The sequence below is a fragment of the Camelina sativa genome, chromosome 6 (assembly GCF_030686135.1).
Source record: "Camelina sativa cultivar CO46 ecotype springtype chromosome 6, ASM3068613v1".
In the NCBI taxonomy this organism is placed as follows: Eukaryota; Viridiplantae; Streptophyta; class Magnoliopsida; order Brassicales; family Brassicaceae; genus Camelina; species Camelina sativa.
In genome coordinates, this window is record NC_141885.1 from 10,681,442 (window position 1) to 10,692,412 (window position 10,971).

The 10,971-nt window shown below is 42.2% G+C and overlaps 1 non-coding gene across 1 annotated transcript; it reads right to left on the reverse strand.

Annotated features, from left to right (window-relative positions):
• Positions 1-280: 280 nt before the first annotated feature.
• LOC147942413 (small nucleolar RNA R71) lies at positions 281-387 on the reverse strand. The gene has a single exon (XR_015560497.1). It is a non-coding gene; the product is annotated as a small nucleolar RNA R71 (small nucleolar RNA).
• Between the last annotated feature and the right edge of the window lie 10,584 nt (positions 388-10,971).

The window sequence follows — 10,971 nt, forward strand, 5'->3', positions numbered from 1 at the left end:
TGAGATCAAGAGTGGATTGATCTCAATGATACAAGCAAACAAGTTTCATGGGTTGCCAATGGAGGATCCACTAGATCACCTTGATGAGTTTGACAGAATATGTGGCCTCACAAAGATCAATGGAGTGAGTGAAGATGGATTCAAATTAAGGCTCTTCCCATTTTCTCTTGGAGACAAAGCTCACCTTTGGGAGAAGACTCTACCTACTGGAGCTATCACCACATGGGATGCATGCAAGAAAGCTTTTCTGGCCAAGTTCTTCTCCAATGCAAGGACTGCTAGGCTGAGGAATGAGATTTCTGGGTTTGCTCAAAGGAATAATGAGAGCTTTTGTGAAGCTTGGGAGAGGTTTAAAGGATTCCAAACTCAGTGTCCTCACCATGGCTTCAGGAATGAGTCACTTCTAAGCACCTTGTATAGAGGAGTGCTTCCCAAGATAAGAATGCTTCTTGACACAGCCTCTAATGGCAATTTCCTCAACAAGAATGTGGAAGAAGGATGGGAATTAGTTGAGAATCTTGCTCAATCTGATGGCAATTATAATGAGGACTATGATAGGACCATAAGGAGCTCCTCAACTGATCAAGAGGACAAGTATAAGAAGGATTTGAAGATGGTCAATGAGAAGCTTGACAAGATCCTCCTCAGCCAATCCAAGTCCATTCACTTCATTGGTGAAGAGGAAGCTCCAGTTCAAGAGGGGGAGCCTGACTTTGCTGAGTTGTGCTACATGCAAAACCAGGGAGGATTCAAAGGCTACAACCAAGGAGGTTTCAAGAACAAGAATCTCTCTTATAGGAGCACCAATGTGGCCAGCCCTCAAGACCAAGTCTATCCACCTCAACAACGTCAACACCAACAAAACTACATCCCCAAGCAACAACACCAAGTGTTCCAGCCCCAATTGTGTCCCCCACCAGGGTTTCAGACTAACCAGGGCCAGGAACAAGACTTAAGAGCAATGATGCAACAGTTGTTGATTGGGCAAACACAAGGCAAGATTGAGGAAGCCAAGCAGTTTGATGAGTTGAATCAAAGGCTCACATCACAGTACAATGATCTGAACATGAAGTTTGAAGGTCTCAACTCCAGAATGAAGTATATGGAGAGTAACATTGCCTCTACTTCAGTTCCTAAACCCAACCAACTCCCTGGAAAAGCTGTTCAAAATCCAAGGGAGTTCACTGCAAAAGCCATTCATATCTCTGATGAGGAAGTCACTAAGGACAGTGAAGTCCAAGTTTGGGGGAATTCATTAGTTACTGAAGCCCCAAGTGACGTTTGTGCAAAGCAACTGGAGTCCGTTATTGCACTCGAGCAAGTACTCGAACAGCCACTCGATCGAGTGCATGCTCGAGTGGTCGATCGAGTTGCAGACTCAGAAGCTGTCAAGCCTGCTAAGTACACTCCTCCTGCTTACAAGCCACCTCTTCCATTCCCAGGACGTTTCAAAGCACAAAAGATTAAGGAGCTTAGGGAAATCATTGAGAGAAAGGAGATGATGGCTAAGCAACAAGAAGAAGAGAGGGTTTTAAAGGAAGAAGCTGTGGTTGAGGAAGTGTTGGCCATACAAGAGATCACCATTGCTTACCAAGAAGAAGAGAGAGGACCTGCCTTGGAACAGTATGATCCATATCCTCTCTACAAAGACTTTTTGCTTGATTTGTCAAAGAAGAAGGCTGAAGCTCAAGATGAGAAGGATCTTGAGGACCTTGGAGGAGTTATCATTCCAATCAAGCTTAAGGATCCAGGTCCATTCTATCTGCCTTGCACACTTAGCTATCTTCACTACAACCAATGCCTTTGTGATTTGGGAGCTTCAACAAGTGTGATGCCATACTCCATAGCACAAAAGCTTGGGAGAACTGATTTCAAGTCCACCAACCTTCATATATGTTTAGCTGATGGGTCAAACAAGGAGATAGTTGGAAGGTTGGAGAATGTCCCAGTCAAGATAGGGAAGGCAAGGGTTCACACTGATTTTGTGGTGTTGGAGATGGACAAGGAACCTGAAGATCCAATCATTCTTGGAAGGCCATTCCTAGCCACAGTTGGAGCAGTTATTGATGTCAAAGAGGGTCTTGTGACCTTGAACATTGCTGAAGATATAGCCATGATTTTTAACATCTATAACCCAACCAACCTTCCTACCATTGATGATCAACCTTTTACTATCAAGGACAAAGGAGGTCAAGAAGGTTCAAGTGGTGAAGCAACTCCAAAGGCTAAGCTCTCCTTTCAAGATGATTCTGTGCAAAAGCTTAAGAGGTCAGTTCAAGAGTTGACTAGTATGGTTGAGGATCTTCAAGTTAAGCTGAACAAGAGGTCCTTAAGGAAGGCAAGACCAAGGCTCAAAATCAAGAAGAAACATGGTTTGTGTGTTAAGGGTAGGGTGATCAAGGATCAACTTCACAGTGATCAAGAGGTTCCAGGGAGGATTTCATCACCTCCTTGGTATCTAAACCAAGTCTAAAAAGGACACCAAAGTCAAGCTTAGTGACTTTAAACAAGCTCACTAGGGAGGAAGTCCCTAAGGTATCCTTTGTAAATATGGTTTATTTTCCTTGTAGTTTTGATGTGTTTTCTTTTTTTGTTTGTGTTGGACAGGCCTTTAGGTGAGAATGTAGTTGGGTAAGGAGGGAATTAGACTTGGAGAAGGAGACTCGCAAGCCCACTCGACCTACCCACGAGAGGTACTCGACCGAGCTGGAAAGGAATTGAGGCCCATTTGATCTTCAAATCGCTAGAACGATCAAGTGGAGGGAAGAACAAGAAGAAAAATTTTGAAATTTCAAAGTTTGGTCAAGGTGCTCGACCGTGTACAGTCGAGTGTGGGGTCGAGTGGCAGCAAAAAGCAGGTCAAAGATTCCCATTTCAAATTTGAATGGTATGGACGCTCCACCCTTGTCTCTTTGTCCCCTTAGCTTCTTTATATAGACCTTGCACGAAATTATACCTCTCACATTCTCTCATTTGCTCAAAACCATTGAATTCAAGTTTTAAAGTCTCTCGCATAGCTTATCTTTTGCTCAAGCTTAGTTCTTTCAAGTTTTTGGTTTACTAACCCATTAACTTTGAGCTTTGAGTCTATTCCCTTCAGTTCTATTTGAAAAATGTCTTCAAGAATCACTAGGACGTCTCAACAAACCGCTGCAACCTCCATGGAACGTCATGATGCTAGCCTTGAATCAAGAGGAGAAGCTGGAAGGTGAAACTGATTTTCTTTGTGGTGTATGAATGAATGTTGTATGGAATGATGATGTATGGAATGAATAGAAGTCAGGGTGTTTCAATTCCCCTTATGCAGTTGCAGTATAAGAGGTGTCAATCCTATCTGAGTGATTGTGAACAATTAAGATGTGCTTATGAGTCTAAGTCAAGCCAATTGTAAAGATTGTTTGTCACTAACAATCCTAAAATGATATATGAAATGCAGAAAGTAAAAACAACTAGAACAAGATACTAAATGCAAACAGAACAGACAAATTAAAGCTATAATGAAACTAGAACAGAGATAGAAACTATGCTAATGAACTAATGCAAGACAAGTAATGAACAGGAAACTACGTGAATGCAATGGAAATGAAACATGAATGAAACAAGACAATCACAAATCAAAAACACAAGTTCTGGGGATGAACTCGAGCAGCACTCGACCAAGTGTAGGTCGAGTACGTGGTCGAGCTAGACTTAAACGTGAAAACAGAGCAACACAAGAAAAACAGAGCAATGCTAAAACTAATCAAACAACAAGCAAGCAATGATATTTAGACTAAGATTTCAATAAACAAAGAAGGCCTTGAGGAGGGATTCATGGGCTGAGCTAATCATTGTGGTTATCTAACTTGGTCAACAAATCTCAAGCAAACTTTGAGCTGATCTCTAGACATACTATTCTAATACATGTTTAATCCACTCTCATGGCAAGAAACAATCAAACCTATGCATTTCTAGACTTCTTCTCACAGAGAAAAGAATCTACACAAGCAGGCATTAAGCAATACATCTCAAACCAAACAAGACTTCTAATCTCTTAGCAAGCCTAATGGTAAGCTCTAGATCTAGCCTTATCTATGCTCCTTAGACATTGGTGTGATGCTAAGATGCTTGAAATCAAACCCTACCTTCTCAGATATAGGATCAGCATTAAGATCATCTAGCCTAGAAGAGATCTACAACAATCAAGCTTGACCAAATCAAACAAACCACAAGATCAACCCAGCCTAACCCATCCTCAAGGTCCTAAACAAACTACTCACAAGAACACATGGTGAAATATGTCAAAAATCCAGAAAATAATGAAACTTGCATCATTAGAAAGATGAAACAGAGATCTACAATATTGATGAAGGAATAAAACTCGAAATCTTAATACTTTGAAAGTTATGAAACAAACAAAATATAAGAATCTAGTCTTTCTCTCTCAAACAAGTACAAAATCTAAAATAAAAGAAAAGTGCAAAAGGAATAAAATCTAAAAAAGGTAAAAACTAGGTTTTAGACTCTCTAAAAAGCTGGACTCTTTGGTGGCTGCAGGTACAAGGGCTTTATATAGGAGATGAGGTGGAAGCCCTAAAAATACAAAAAGTCAAAGTAGTCAACGGCTCGGTCAACTCGACCAGTGCTCGGTCGAGTGGCTGGTCGAGCTGGCTTCTCTTGTGCATTCTCCACTCGGTCGAGTCCTCCTCAGCACACGGTCGAGTGGTGGTCGAGTGGTGCGGTCGAGTTGGACTCTGGACCTTGATTCTACAGCCTTAACTCTCTTGTTTTCTCCTCAGGATTGCTTCACTTCTCCTCAGCATTGCTTCCATGCTCCTTAAGCTCCAAAATCACCTGTTTATGCATGAAAAGATGCAAATGCAATGCAACTATACTCTAATGCATGATTAGTCCTAAAGCTACACAATAATGGCCTAAATGGATAGCAAAAGATGCAAAAGTTGTGAATAAACTAAGGGAAAACAAGGTAAAATATATGAACATCAACACCCTCAAACTGATGCAATGATATCTACAAGGGAAGGTGATAGTGGTACCTTAGGGATTGTGGAAGTAGTTGTCCACATCCATCTGCATGCTGTCATAGGAGTAGTTGGGGTCTTGTTGGTGACTTGGAGGTGGAGATTGGGGCAGCTCGACGATGGGGATCGACCGGGACTCGGTCGAGTACGTGCTCGAGTGGGGGGGTCGAGCTGGACCACGAGTGTCAAAATGTTGACCTTCCTGCTGGTAGAACTGCTGGTAGAGTGCTGGATCCATGAAGTACTGGGGTGGGATGGGAGGGTAACCCTGATATCCTGGATAAGCAGCTGGAGGTGGGAAACCATAGGGTGATCTGGGCTGGAACTCGGCCGAGTGCATTGGGGGTGCTCGAGTGACCCGGTCGAGTACCTTGAAAAGGGTTGTTCTCGGGTACTTGAGCTCTTCTTCCTCTGATTTGGCTCATACATTGAAGTCCTAGCTGGTTCCACAGGGTTTGCAACTCTAGAAAGTGCTCTAGTTGAGCTACTCCTCCTCAAAGGGCTTGATGGTGTAGGTGAAGAATTCCCACTCTTCAACTCAGCAATCTCCTTCTTTAAGCCCTTGATAGACTTAGCCATGTTGGTCACCTTCTTCTTCAGCTTATCAAACCTCTTCCCATGCCATTTGTTCCATTTTTGCAGAAGGGTTAATCTCTAGGTAGCCTCCCTTACTCCTCTACTTTTTCTTGGGTTGAGCTCATAATCCTCAAAGTAAAATTGCTCCTCCCCATCAGCCATTTGCATATCTCCAGCTTCATCAACTCTAAGTTGAACTATCCCATCAAACAAATGCTCCTCAGCTGGCCATAAGTCAATGTTGACTCCTTCTTGAATGGTGGTGAGCTCTTGGTTAGGCAAAATCAGTTGCTTTTTCCCAAGTGTTGGAAGTTCAAAGTTGAAAATCTGATTCCCTTGATGCATCTCCTTGGCTAGGATGAGAGTAGAGGTGAGGTAGCTAGAGTCAATCCATCTTGGTGAAACCCTTTCTCCTCTAAGTGGAACCTTAGCAGCTTGAAGGATTGGAGTAATGATGCCTCCAATGGTTAGTGCTCCTCTTGATCCTTTGTTCTCCAACTTGCCTGCCCAACTTCTCAAGTAAATCATGTGGTCAATGAGCACCATTGCTAGGTCAGTCTCCACAGTGCTCCCAAGAATGATGGTGCCATTTCTTGCTTGGAAGATGACTCCATTGAGAGCCAAATCAATCATTTTTAGCTCCCCCTCATTAATATTCCCAGTTTCCTTCCTAGCAAAGAAGGTGTTGGCAAGAGCTTTGTGGAAGTACCTTAGGACTGGGCTCCTTATCCTTGAACTCTTGGAATTGGAGGATGAGTAGTATTTGTTGTCCCCAATGGTTTCCCACACAGCATAGAGCTCTTCTCTTGGAATCATCAAACTCCTATTGCTCCCAACCTCAAAACCAAACACATTGGCTATCTTCTTCATTGAAAGTTCATACCTTTTCCCCTTGATTGTGAAAGCAATGTGACCAGCTCCAAACTCAGCATCCTTCCTTGCATATGTATGCAGCTTGACTGTGGCTAGAAACTCACAACTCTCTTCTTTGTAGCCCTCCATGCAAAGCCCCATAAACTTGGTTAGGTTGCTCTTCTCAAAGAGATACTCCACATCTTCACCAATGGCTAGCTTCTCCATGGTTTCCTTGTGTGGATATCTAGTCCCTAAGAACTCCATTCTCATGAAAGCATCATAGAGTTGCCTCTTTGACAACCCACAAGACTCAGCTTCTCCATCATCCTCTATCTCTTCTTTTTCACTTTCTTCCTCACTCTCATTCTCACTCTCCTCTTGTTCAACCTCAACTGCTGGCCTCTTCCCTTTGGCCTTGTGTCTCCTCATGAACTCATTGAGAGTTGACTCCTTTTCCTCCTCACTTTCAGTCCTTTCAGGATCTTCCTCAACTCTCTCTCTCCTTGGACGCGGCATCTGGCTCGACCGGCTGCTCGAACCACCACTCGGTCGAGTGCATGATCGAGTGGGGCGTCGAGTGGCCCTTCCAGCTTCTCTTCTTGATTCAAGGCTAGCATCATGACGTTTCATGGAGGTTGCAGCGGTTTGTTGAGACTTCCTAGTGATTCTTGAAGACATTTTTCAAATAGAACTGAAGGGAATAGACTCAAATCTCAAAGTTAATAGGTTAGTGAACCAAAAACTTGAAAGAACTAAGCTTGAGCAAAAGATAAGCTATGAGAGAGACTTTAAAACTTGAATTCAATGGTTTTGAGCAAATGAGAGAATGTGAGAGGTATAATTTCGTGCAAAGCCTATATAAAAAAGCTAAGGGGACAAAGAGACAAGGGTGGAGCGTCCATACCATTCAAATTTGAAATGGGAATCTTTGACCTGCTTTTTGCTGCCACTCGACCCCACACTCGACTGTACACGGTCGAACACCTTGACCAAACTTTGAAATTTCAAAATTTTTCTTCTTGTTCTTCCCTCCACTTGATCGTTCTAGCGATTTGAAGATCAAATGGGCCTCAATTCCTTTCCAGCTCGGTCGAGTACCTCTCGTGGGTAGGTCGAGTGGGCTTGCAAGTTGATGTTCATATATTTTACCATGTTTTCCCTTAGTTTATTCACATCTTTTGCATCTTTTGCTAGCCATTTTCATCATTATTGTGTAGCTTTAGGACTAATCATGCATTAGAGTTTAGTTGCATTGCATTTGCATCTTTTCATGCATAAACAGGTGATTTTGGAGCTTAAGGAGCATGGAAACAATCCTGAGGAGAAGTGAAGCAATCTTGAAGGGAAAGCAAGAGAGTTAAGGCTGAAGAACCAAGGTCCAGAGTCCAACTCGACCAAGCACTCGACCGAGTGGGTAGATGGACTCGACCGAGTGGAGTGTGCACGAGAGAAGCCAACTCGACCATGGACTCGACCGAGCACTGGTCGAGTTGACCGAGTCGTTGACTACTTTGACTTTTTCTATTTTTAGGGCTTCCACCTCCTCACCTATATAAGGCCTTGTACCTGCAGCCACCAAAGTGTGCAACTTTTTAGATATTCCCTAAACCTAGTTTTTACCTTTTTTAGTTTTATTCCTTTTGCATTTTTATTTTTAAGATCTTGTACTTCCTTAAAAAGGAAGACTAGATTCTTATATAATGTTGGTTCTATAACTTTCAAGATATTGAGAATTTGAGTTTCATCCTTTCATCAATATTGAAGATCTTTGTTTAATCTTTCTAATAATGCAAGTTTCAATATTTTCTGGGTTTTTGACTTTGATCACCATGTATTGTTGTGAGTAGTTTCCTTAGGATCTTGAGGATGGGTTAGGATGGATTGATCTTGTGGTTTGTGTGACTTGGTCAAGCTTGATTGTTGTAGATCTCTTCTAGGGTAGATGATCTTAATGCTGATTCTATATCTGAGAGGGTAGAGTCTGATTTCAAGCTTCTTAGCATCACACCAATGTTTAGGAAGCATAGATAAGGCTAGATCTAGAGCTTACCATTAGGCTTGCTAAGAGATTAGAGGTCTTGTTTGGTTTGAGATGTATTGCTTAATGCCTGCTTGTGTAGATTCTTTACTGTGTGAGAACAAGTCTAGAATTGCATAGGTTTGATTGTTTCTTGACCATGAGAGTGGGAGAAACTTGTCTTAGATTAATATGTCTAGAGGTTAGCTCAAAGTTTGCTTGAGATTTGTTGACCAAGTTAGATAACCACAATGATTAGTCCATCCCATGAATCCATCCTCAGGACCTTCTTTGTTTATTGAAATCTTAGTCTTAATCCTGTTGCTTGCTTGTTGTTTGATTGGATTTAGCATTACTCTGTTTTTATTGCATTGCTCTGTTTCTGCGTCTAGTCTAGCTCGACCACCCACTCGACCTACACTCGGTCGAGTGATGCTCGAGTTCATCCCCAGAACTCTGTGTCTATGATTTGTGTTTGTCTTGTTTCATTCCTGTTTCATTCCAGTTGCATACATTTAGTTTTCAGTTCATTAATTATCTTGCATTAGTTCATTAGTAGTAGTCTCTGTTTCTGTTCTTGCTTTATCACTGTTTCAATCATTCAGTTTCATTTGCATATAGTTGTTAGTTCTTGTAGTTTATTTTCTGCATTTTACATTTTCTTCCTAGGATTGTTAGTGACAAACAATCTTTACATTTGTCTTAACTTAGATTCATATGCATATCTTAATTGTTCACAAACACTCATTTAGGATTGATACCTCTTGTACTGCAATAGCATAAGGGGAATTGAAATACCCATCCATCATTCCATTCATATCTCACCATTGCATACATCATCATTCACACCACAATATAAACCTGTTTCAATTTGGCGCCGTTGCCGGGGATCGAACCCGGGTCACCCGCGTGACAGGCGGGAATACTTACCACTATACGAAGTTTGAGGGTCTGAATTCCAGAGTTAAGTACATGGAGAGTAACATAGCGTCTTCTTCAGCTCCAAAACCCAACCAACTCCCTGGAAAAGCTGTCCAAAATCCAAGGGAGTTCACAGCCAAAGCCATTCAAGTTCATGAGGAAGAAGCCACTGAGGACAGTGCAGTTCAAATTTGGGGGAATTCATTAGTTACTGAAGCCCCAAGTGATGTTTGTAACAAGCAATTGGAGCTCGCACCTGAGCTCGACCATGGACTCGAGCAGCCACTCGATCGAGTGCGTGCTCGAGTGGTCGATCGAGCTGGACAGTCCGAGGCTGACAAACCTGCCAAGTACATTCCTCCTGCCTACAAGCCTCCTCTTCCATTCCCAGGACGTTTCAAAGCACAAAAGATTAAGGAGCTTAGGGAAATCATTGAGAGAAAGGAGATGATGGCTAAGCAACAAGAGGAAGAGAAGGCTTTGAAGGAAGTGGTTGTGATTGAAGAAGCTGTGGTTGAGGAAGTGTTGGCCATACAAGAGATCACCATTTCTTACCAAGAAGAGGAGAGAGGACCTGCCTTGGAACAGTATGATCCATATCCTCTCTACAAAGACTTTTTGCTTGATTTGTCAAAGAAGAAGGCTGAAGCTCAAGATGAGAAGGATCTTGAGAACCTTGGAGGAGTGATCATTCCAATAAAGCTTAAGGATCCAGGGCCATTCTACTTGCCTTGCACAATCAGTTACCTCCACTACAATCAATGCCTTTGTGATTTGGGAGCTTCAACAAGTGTCATTCCATATTCCATAGCTCAAAAGCTTGGGAGAACTGACTTCAAATCTACTAAACTCCATGTGTGCCTAGCTGATAGGACAAACAGAGAGGTAGTTGGGAGGTTAGAGAATGTCCCAATCAAGATAGGAAGAGCAAGGATCCACACTGACTTTGTGGTGATAGAGATGGACAAGGAGCCTGAAGATCCAATCTTACTAGGGAGGCCATTCTTAGCTACTGTTGGAGCAGTTATTGATGTCAAGGAAGGTCTTGTGACCTTGAACATTGCTGAAGATGTAGTTATGAAGTTCAATATCTACAATCCAACCAACCTTCCCACCATTGATGACCAGCCTTTTACTATGAAGGACAAAGGTGGTCAAGAAGGGTTAAGTGATAAGGCAACTCCAAAAGCTGAGCTCCCACTTCAAGAGGATTCTGTGGAAAAGCTTAAGAGGTCAGTTCAAGAGTTGACTAGTATGGTTGAGGATCTTCAAGTAAAGCTGAACAAGAGGTCTTTGAGGAAAGCAAGACCAAGGCTCAAAATCAAGAAGAAATATGGTTTGTGTGCTAAGGGTGAGGTGATCAAGGATCAACTTCACAGTGACCAAGAGGTTCCAGGGAGGATTTCATCACCTCCTTGGTATCTAGATCAAGTCTAAGAAGGAAATCAAAGTCAAGCTTAGTGACTTTAAACAAGCTCACTAGGGAGGAAGTCCCTAAGGTATCCTTTGTAAATATGGTTTAATTTGTTAGTAGTTTTGATGTGTTTTCTTTTATGTTTTTGTTGGACAGGCTTTTTATTA